The sequence below is a fragment of the Amaranthus tricolor genome, chromosome 10, assembly GCF_026212465.1.
Source record: "Amaranthus tricolor cultivar Red isolate AtriRed21 chromosome 10, ASM2621246v1, whole genome shotgun sequence".
NCBI lineage: Eukaryota > Viridiplantae > Streptophyta > Magnoliopsida > Caryophyllales > Amaranthaceae > Amaranthus > Amaranthus tricolor.
In genome coordinates, this window is record NC_080056.1 from 15,138,972 (window position 1) to 15,147,715 (window position 8,744).

The following is an 8,744-nucleotide window of genomic DNA, read 5'->3' on the forward strand; positions in this document are numbered from 1 at the left end:
TTCTTGCTTTTATTCATCAACATATACCGGGTGTTTCGTATCTGTTGTATTAATGGGTCAACGTGAAAAGTGATGAAGTATGATATTAACACATATTGAAAGAATATTTTATTATGTCTACATGGGAATTCAATACTTAACACTATTATTCTTATTATATTAGATCTTACATTCATGTGGGTTTCAATGATGAATGTATAAAGTCATTTAAGTTTTCACCTGGTTTAAAAGTCATATTATTATGGAAGTTCTAAAACGTGGGCGTTATTTGTCATATTATGGAACCATCTAAGCTTTCACCTTGTTTGAAAGTCATATTATTATTATTGAAGTAGCAAAATGATTGGTTTTGGGCGATATTTTCTAAGTATTTATCTTAATTATTTAAACTTTGACCTAATATGTAATTAGGATCCTTGCGATTTTCACCTAGCTTGATAACTCAGATTCTTATTTTGGGCTTTATTTGTCAAAGCTATAATCGCGAGCATCACCTAGCTTGATAAATCGATCACTTATTTAGTGGACCTATATCCAATCCAAATATTGATCAATTCTTTCGAAGGATTCACCTACTATGATTCCTTATCTAAATCTCAGGTGATTGACGGCTAGGCAATACAACCTATTTTCAATCCGAATATTCCTTAATTATTTAGATGGATTCACCTAGTATGATTCGTTATCTAAGTCTCGGGTGATTGACGTCTGGGCAATGCCGATCTATGTCTGATCCAAATTTTCATGGATTCTTTCCAAGGGTTCATCTAGTATGATTCCTTTTCTAAGTCCCAAATGATTCATTCCAGGGACATATCATCATATCTAGGGGTGTGCATCGGTCCAAATCCAGACCGATCCGGATCGAAACCGGTTGGATCGAAAGACCAAATTTTGAAATTTTGAGGACCAGAGACCGGACCCGTTACATCCGGTTGGGTTATGGTCAAACCTGAAAAATACTAGTCCAGTCCAGGTTTGGATTGGTTTGACCGACTACTTTTTAACTCATACCTTTTTACTGATTATTAAAATTTTTAAAAATTACATCTCACAAGAACTAAATTAATTCAAGAATAAAAGCAAAAATATATGCAAGAGTTTAATGAGATTCATGGTATTTGTGACCGACACATGGTGGTATTTCAATACGGATTTGTTGTCCTCTTTAATGTCGACGATCATGAACTTGAATTTATATGTACAATTTCTGGAGTTGGGAAAATATTTTTTATCAGTAGGTCCTATCCGGTCTAACCCTAAATTTTCCGGGTTTAGACAAGTCCGGACCGGATAGGAACCCAGAATAAAGAATTTTTAAGGATCGGATATCGGACCTGATGCTTCTGGTCCATGTTCAATCGATTTTTGTCTAGGCCGCCGGTCTGGTCTAATTTTGCACAACCCTAATCATATCAAGCTTAAATGCTGAATCATCATATCAGGATAATCATCAAAAGTGGCCCAAAGACCAAACATTTATAATTCATGGGGCTTCCACCAAGCATATTTCCCCCGGTCGAAATTTAAAAGTTTATCTTATTTTGACCTAATTGTATGGTTTCCTCTGAACATTTGATTGGTTCACATCATGCGTATGATTCTTTTCCGTATAAAGATTGATGCGCTAGCTAGATTACATTTCCTCCTCTATTACTTTTATGCATGGGGCTGATGTTATGAGGTCAAATAATTAAGCTCATAACACATCAAGTCATACCCTAAACCACCCACCATAGCCACAACCATTCTAATATAACTCCCGCTTATTCCCACATCTACTTACATTATCTCCATTATCAAGAATCAAACCTCTAAAGACCCTACAAGAGACTACTATAAATAATTCATGGAACTATGGAAAATGGTATACAATTCTACTTTTCTATACTCAATTTATTTCATCAAAAATACTTTCTATCTAATTAATCACTTTATTATCGTTTTCGGACTGACACTAGTGGAAAAAACCTTATTTGCTACTTGTCATTTGCTGTGGTTTTCCATAGACGCAGCAATAAATAGCAAAAAGAATTTTTTTTTAAAATCAATTAATTTCTGCGGTTTTACGTTTGCCCACAGCAAATTCTCAGTTGCAATAATAATTGCTGCGGTTTTGCTAGTGCCCGCAATAAATAACTGTTACTAGATTAGTTTAATTGCTGCGGTTTATGTGTTTGCCCGCAGCAAATAATAGTTTCACACATAATTAAAACCCGCCATTCAACGTTTCATTTTTCACAAACTCGACTTCATTTGCTGTTACGTTGAATTCTCTCGAACCCATTGAAAAAACTGCTTCATCTTCTTCATCTTCACAAACGTAATAGCAGTATGGTTACATTTTCTGAAACTCAAAAAACACTACAGTATTTTGGTCTTGTTCATCTTCAAAACCCACGACATTAAAGTAGTTTTTCTCTTTTTAATTTGTTAAGCATTTAAGTTTTGCAAGATATTCATTAAAACACTCGAAAATTAGGGAACTGTTTGTATACTAATTTTGTTTCTCTATTTTTCATTATAGATAACATAACCCACGAAATAAAGGTAATTATATTTATTTTACTAATTTGCAAGTTCATATCTTTATTGTTTAACATGTAATTTAGTAATTTAGTGCTAAAGATATCAATTTATTTATGAATATTACATTATTCAAGTTTATGTTATTCGTTTGTTAAATATTTGTGTAATTTGTTAAAAATGTTTGTTATAAGTAAGTATATATGTTTAAAAGTTGTTTATTAATTTTGTTTTGAATTAATTAATCACACTAATTAGGATGACAACGATCGTTCTTGGATGTATGGAAGCATTGAATCGTCAGAATTTATTGATGGCGTATTAGAACTTTGTAGTATTGCGGTTGAACATCAAGTTAGAACGGGGGAGTTGGTTTTTATTGCCTATGTGTCACTTGTGGCAATGTTTCAAAGGTAGATAGTGTTGATATCCTTTGGGAGCACATACTTCAACGTGGCTTTAGGTCTCAATATCATGTTTGGGTTTAGCATGGTGAGGAGGGAGTTTACAAAGAGAAAAGTGTTGTTGAGGACGTCAATAATGTGGCTGATGTCAATGAGGATGTAGTAGATCATGTTGATGGGTATGAGACATATGAAGAGAATGTCGATGAGGATGTGGATCGTGTTGATGAGATGATGGAGGGAGTCAAGGATGAGTTAGGAAAACGTTCTCGTGTTTTTGACTTTTTGACAGATGCTTCTCAAAAGCCTTTGTACCCTAGATGTACAAAGTTCACCAAACTAACATCAGTGTTGACAATTTTCAACATTAAGTCAAACTTCAATTGGAGTAACGCTAGTTTCACAATGTTATTAGAAGCGTTAAGTGATATGCTTCCTGAGGTAAATGAACTTCCAAAGTCGACATATTATGCCAAAAAGCTCATGTGTCCTTTCGGCTTAGAGTACCAAAAGATTCATGCGTGTCCAAATGATTGTGTTTTGTATCGAAATGAAAACGAGAACTCAGAAGAGTGTCCTAGGTGTGGGTTATCGCGCTACAAGCTTAAAGGGGCTCGGGATGCTAAAGGGCCCCCGGCTAAGGTATTGTGGTATCTTCCAATAATACCTAGATTCAAGCGCTTGTTTTCTATAAAGAAAGATGCTTTAAATTTGAGGTGGCATGTAGATAGGGTGAAGAAAGGTCACTTGCTCACACATCCATCTGATTCTCCAGAGTGGAAGAGTATTGATAGGTTGTATAAGACTTTTGGGGATGAGGTTCATAAATTAAGGCTCGGACTATGTACGAATGGAATGAACACATTCGGCAATCTTATTTCTCAACATAGTACTTGGCCGGTACTGTTAGTGATCTATAATTTGCCACCTTGGTTGTGTATGAAGCGTAAGTACATTATGCTTGCGCTTCTTATCTCAGGTCCTAAACAACTTGGCAATGACATAGATACAAATCTTGCACCTCTCGTTGAGGATTTGAGAAAAATGTGGGATGAAGGCGTTTCAGTGTTTGATGCATATGCTAATGAGGAGTTCACCTTGCGTGCAATGCTTTTATGCACTGTTAATGATTTTTCGGCATATGGAAACTTATCGGGGTATAAGAACAAAGGGAAGAAAGCATGCCCAATATGTATCGATGACATGGAATCCACTTGGATTCCTAAGTGCAAACACGTATTCATGCACCATCGAAAGTTCCTCCCACGAGATCACCAATATCGTAAGAAGAAGAAGATGTTCAACGGGGAGGTTGAGGACCGTATAGTTCGTCGACCATTGACCGGTTATGAGGTTTATGAACAGGTTAAGGGAGTAGAGATGTATTTGGTAAAACAGGGCAAGTGCAAGGGGGTGAGACCGATTATTGGATAGATCTACAGGTTAGGCATTATTTTGACATTATGCATATAGAGAAAAAAGTATGCGATTCTATACTCAAGACTCTCATGAACATTCCGGGTAAGACAAAGGATGTTAGGGCCGTGCGAGATTGGTTTGAATGTAAGAGTCTTCGTTCGGAGTTGTGGGCACATGTTAAGGAGAGTAAGAAAAGAAATAGAGCTGATGAAGTTGACGGCAATAACAAGGGAAAGGGCGGTAAGAAGAAGATGAGTAATGACAAAGTTTATTTGCCTCCAGCTTGCTACACATTGTCCAAAGCAGAGTAGCGGACATTTTGTGAGTCTTTTTATGACATTAAGGTTCCGTCTGGGTACTCATCCAATATGAAGAGATTTGTGAGCCTAAATGTTGAGCTGAATTTGGAAAGCATGAAATCTCACGATTGCCATGTAATGATCCAAGTGTTCTTACCAATTACAATCCGTGCAATACGGCCAAAACTTGTGAGATATGCTATTACCGAGAATATGAGGTCACATATCGAAGAGAGAATGGGAGGCTTTTGTTGCCAAATGAACAACTTCCATTGAAGTTGTAAGTATTTCATATTATATTATAGTTTTTGATTTGAATTTACTTCTTTTGATTCAGTCATTAAAGTAATATATGACATTTGATTTCAATTGATTAATTAGGAAAAGCGTGGTAAAGCTTCTGAATTAGCAAGCAAAGGAAAGTTTTACCATCGCTTGGGCCAAAACACGTACGATGAGTTCTGAAAAGAGTGGGTGGATGCGGGTTTATGTCCCAATCATAGTTCATCCACTCCCTCATCTACCACTATCTCCGCGTCTGTGAATACTCCTGCTGGAGATTGGGTGCGAGATCAGTATTGCGGGCTTCATTCCCGAGATGCAAGTGGTAAATTTACCATTAATGATCCGGGAACGAAGAAGGTTGCTGATGCTGTGGTGAGTTTCAAAATTATTAAGTATATTCTTGATTTGTTTTATATTCTTTGCCTTTAATTTACTTATACTAATTGTTATATATGTTACTTTTTATTTGAACAGATGGGCTGGAAGGAAAAAGAAGCTACGGGGGAGTTCACCCCAAGAGGCATTGTTGACGCATTGCATATGGTCTTAGGGAAAGACCACAGTGGGCGGGTAGTCGGAAAAGGAGGTGTCCGCGTGGGGTTACGTACAGAAGGCATTCGGCAAAGAGTGTGTTGCTACTCAATCCCGAACGATGCTGCGGGATGAAGTAGCAACCATCCGAGCAGAAATTACGAAGGACGTTCTCACCAAACTGGCACTCGTGTTGCAGAAGATGGGATCACCCATTGTTGACTTGGGAAACCTGATTGTCGAGGATCAGGAAAGTCAACATGGGGATCCTAATGCTTCGGTCGAGCCAACACCCGAGCCCATTACCCCCGTAGCACCCCAGCCCATTACTACCCCTAAAGGGAAAAACCCCACACCAGAGACCACAAACTCCGTTGCTCAAAATTCGGAGCCAACTCTGGAGCCAGTAGTACAGGTACATAGTTTTTAAATATATAAGCACTTATTAATTTGAATTACAATACGTTCTAATATTTTATCATGATGCTTATTATAATAAACGTAACTGAGGTTGTACATTATTATTGGATTATTTATGATCATCATTGGATTTTTGGATTAATCATTGTTATTACATTGTACATCATCATTGGATTATTATTAGTATTAAATGAAAAAAGAAAAAAAAACACAAACTATTTGCTGCGGTCAACCCAAAACGCAGCAACTAGTCAAGAGTATTTGCTGCGGTCACCAAGATATTGCAGCAAATAGTCTTAATTATTTTCTGCGGTTTTCTTGTTGACCGCAGCAAATACTCTTGACTATTTGTTGCGGTTCAGGGTTGACCGCAGCAAATAATGCCCTTTTGCTGCGGTTTTAAACCGCAGCATTTAAAATAGGCCATTTGCTGCTATCACTATTGCTTGGGGCAAAAACCGCAATAAATTATGGCCAAAAAACCGCAGCAAATTAGGTTTTTTCCACTAGTGTGACTTGAGCGTCGGAGAGGCTTTTCGGAAAATCATCCCTAGATTTATTAAAAATAATAATGCGAAAAATAAACTACAAATACAAGATGATGTTTATAGTGTCTCCTTTGTGTATGGCAATGGACTCCTTACTTGAATGAACCATGAATTTAACAACACCGTAGAGAAGCTATGTTTGCAACAATGAACATCACTCAGAAATCTTTATATAGATTAAAGGCGAATACAAGCTTTCTTATTGTCATATTTTCCCCACAAAGGTACTTGGGTTATGAAAATGAAAATTTACAATGAGATACAATCAATCACATCAACCGATTAGTACGAACTGATTGAACTAAATAATTATGTGTTTTTGTGGAGATTAAAAACAGAAAACAATAAAAAAGTTAATTACTCTCTTCTATGTTTCAAAAGATTGAGAGAAAGATCACAGAAATTTAATGTTCCAAGATGTAAATGATTTTCATGCACTCACTATTATTTATAGAGTTAAAGTGACATAAGGATTGTGACGTAAATTATGACGTAAAACATTCATTCATAACAACACATTACTTCATGAAACAAAGTTTCGTATCACAAACAAATACATTGTTCTGAGGTGATCGAACGATTATAAGACAAATCAACTTCCATAAACTTTTTGACACGAAAATTTCTAAGTGGTCGAACAAGCAAATGCCCAGACCAACAAACAAAAGCGTTGGAAACAAACTGTCAGCACACAGCAGGTGCGCTCGAACGAGCACCCTTTTGCTCGAACAAGTACTTTGGTTGAGCGGGTGTTTTGGCTCCGTTGTTACGTGTTTGCTTAGTCTATACCTTAGTACATGTCTGAAGCCTTTGGATATAGTCCTACATGCTCTAACTCTCAACAGGATTAGTCTTCCCTTGTGGTTGCAGGGCATGGAAATTATCTAGGTTGAGTCGTATCATCCCATATTTGGGGCTATTATTGTAACCATTAAACCCTTTGGTCAGGTATCATATTATTTTCTCATGTTTTAGTTATATCTCAAGTTTTGTATTGAAACAATTCTGTTTGTTTTAGTATTTTGATTTGATTTAAATTATTTTCTTTTGTTGGTGAAAATCCTTGTACATTGTGCATTATGTTGGGAATTTCGTACATTGTAGAACATTGCTTTATTGCCTTAACTAGAGGTATGTTAGTTAGGAATCGGGGGAGGGGGTTATCCAGTGTATGCTACTAAGAGTGTTTATTTTGGGGGAAACATTTTCCCATTCAACTAACTTTCCATTTTTGGTTGATTGGCTTGAAAAGAATTTAAAAGAAAAATTTAGGTGGAAAAGATTTTACATCACTTTGAGAACATTTCCTTCAATATCAAAAGGAAACCAAATTTCCACCATTCCATCCCCAATACTTCTATTTCTTCCAAGACTCTTTCATCAAATCAAACAAAAAAAAATAAAAATAAATTATCATTTGCATTATTCATTTGAAATAGTTTTCATTGAAAATAATTTTCAAGGAAAATGTATTTCACCAAATAACACCTCTAAAGCCTACTTGTTTTGGTAAACAAAAAATGATGGAAGACTGAGATTATTGACTCCTTGATTGGTAGTATCTTCATTAAATAGATGATCATACTTGTTCCACTGTCATATGGTAAGATCATATTGAGGATTAGTTGATATCTCGATTTGTAAGATCATATGGATTTAAGTGTAGAACATTTGTGGATAATCACCGGAGGTTATATCTCGATTTATGCAACCATTTCCATTTGTTTTGGAATAGGGATTGAGGCTTTGTCATTTTTGTTGTTATTTCAGTACAAGAAATTATTCTTGAAAGTAACCTACAACATCAGTATGAAATTATTGGTTGCAAATTTGCTGAAATTTCGATCTAGCAAGTAGCTTATTGCTTTACCATTACCATCATTACATGATGGCAATTTTATGCATCCATGGCCTATTAAAACCCAGCCTATTATGATGGCAATAGGTTGTTTCTAGTTTCAGCTCTCAAACCCAGCCTATTAAAATTTAATGTCTACATATATTATTCTTAATGCGTACATGTTATATCCTTAATACCTACTCACAATATCTTAAATACCTAGCTATTTACATCATAATGCCTACTTATAATATGTCAAAAAATATATGTTGGGTGCCCAATTAGAGATGATCTTAAAGAGACCGTCTCTCACAAGAATTTGTGTTCTTTTTATGAGCTCTTTATTGAGTGGTGATTATTATGATAATGACGCTTGATATAGGAGGTCTACAATAAATTTAAATTTGCTATCTAGTCATAATTATTATTCATCTTAAAAGTTTAAGTTTATTAATTAAAGTTTTATTAACTT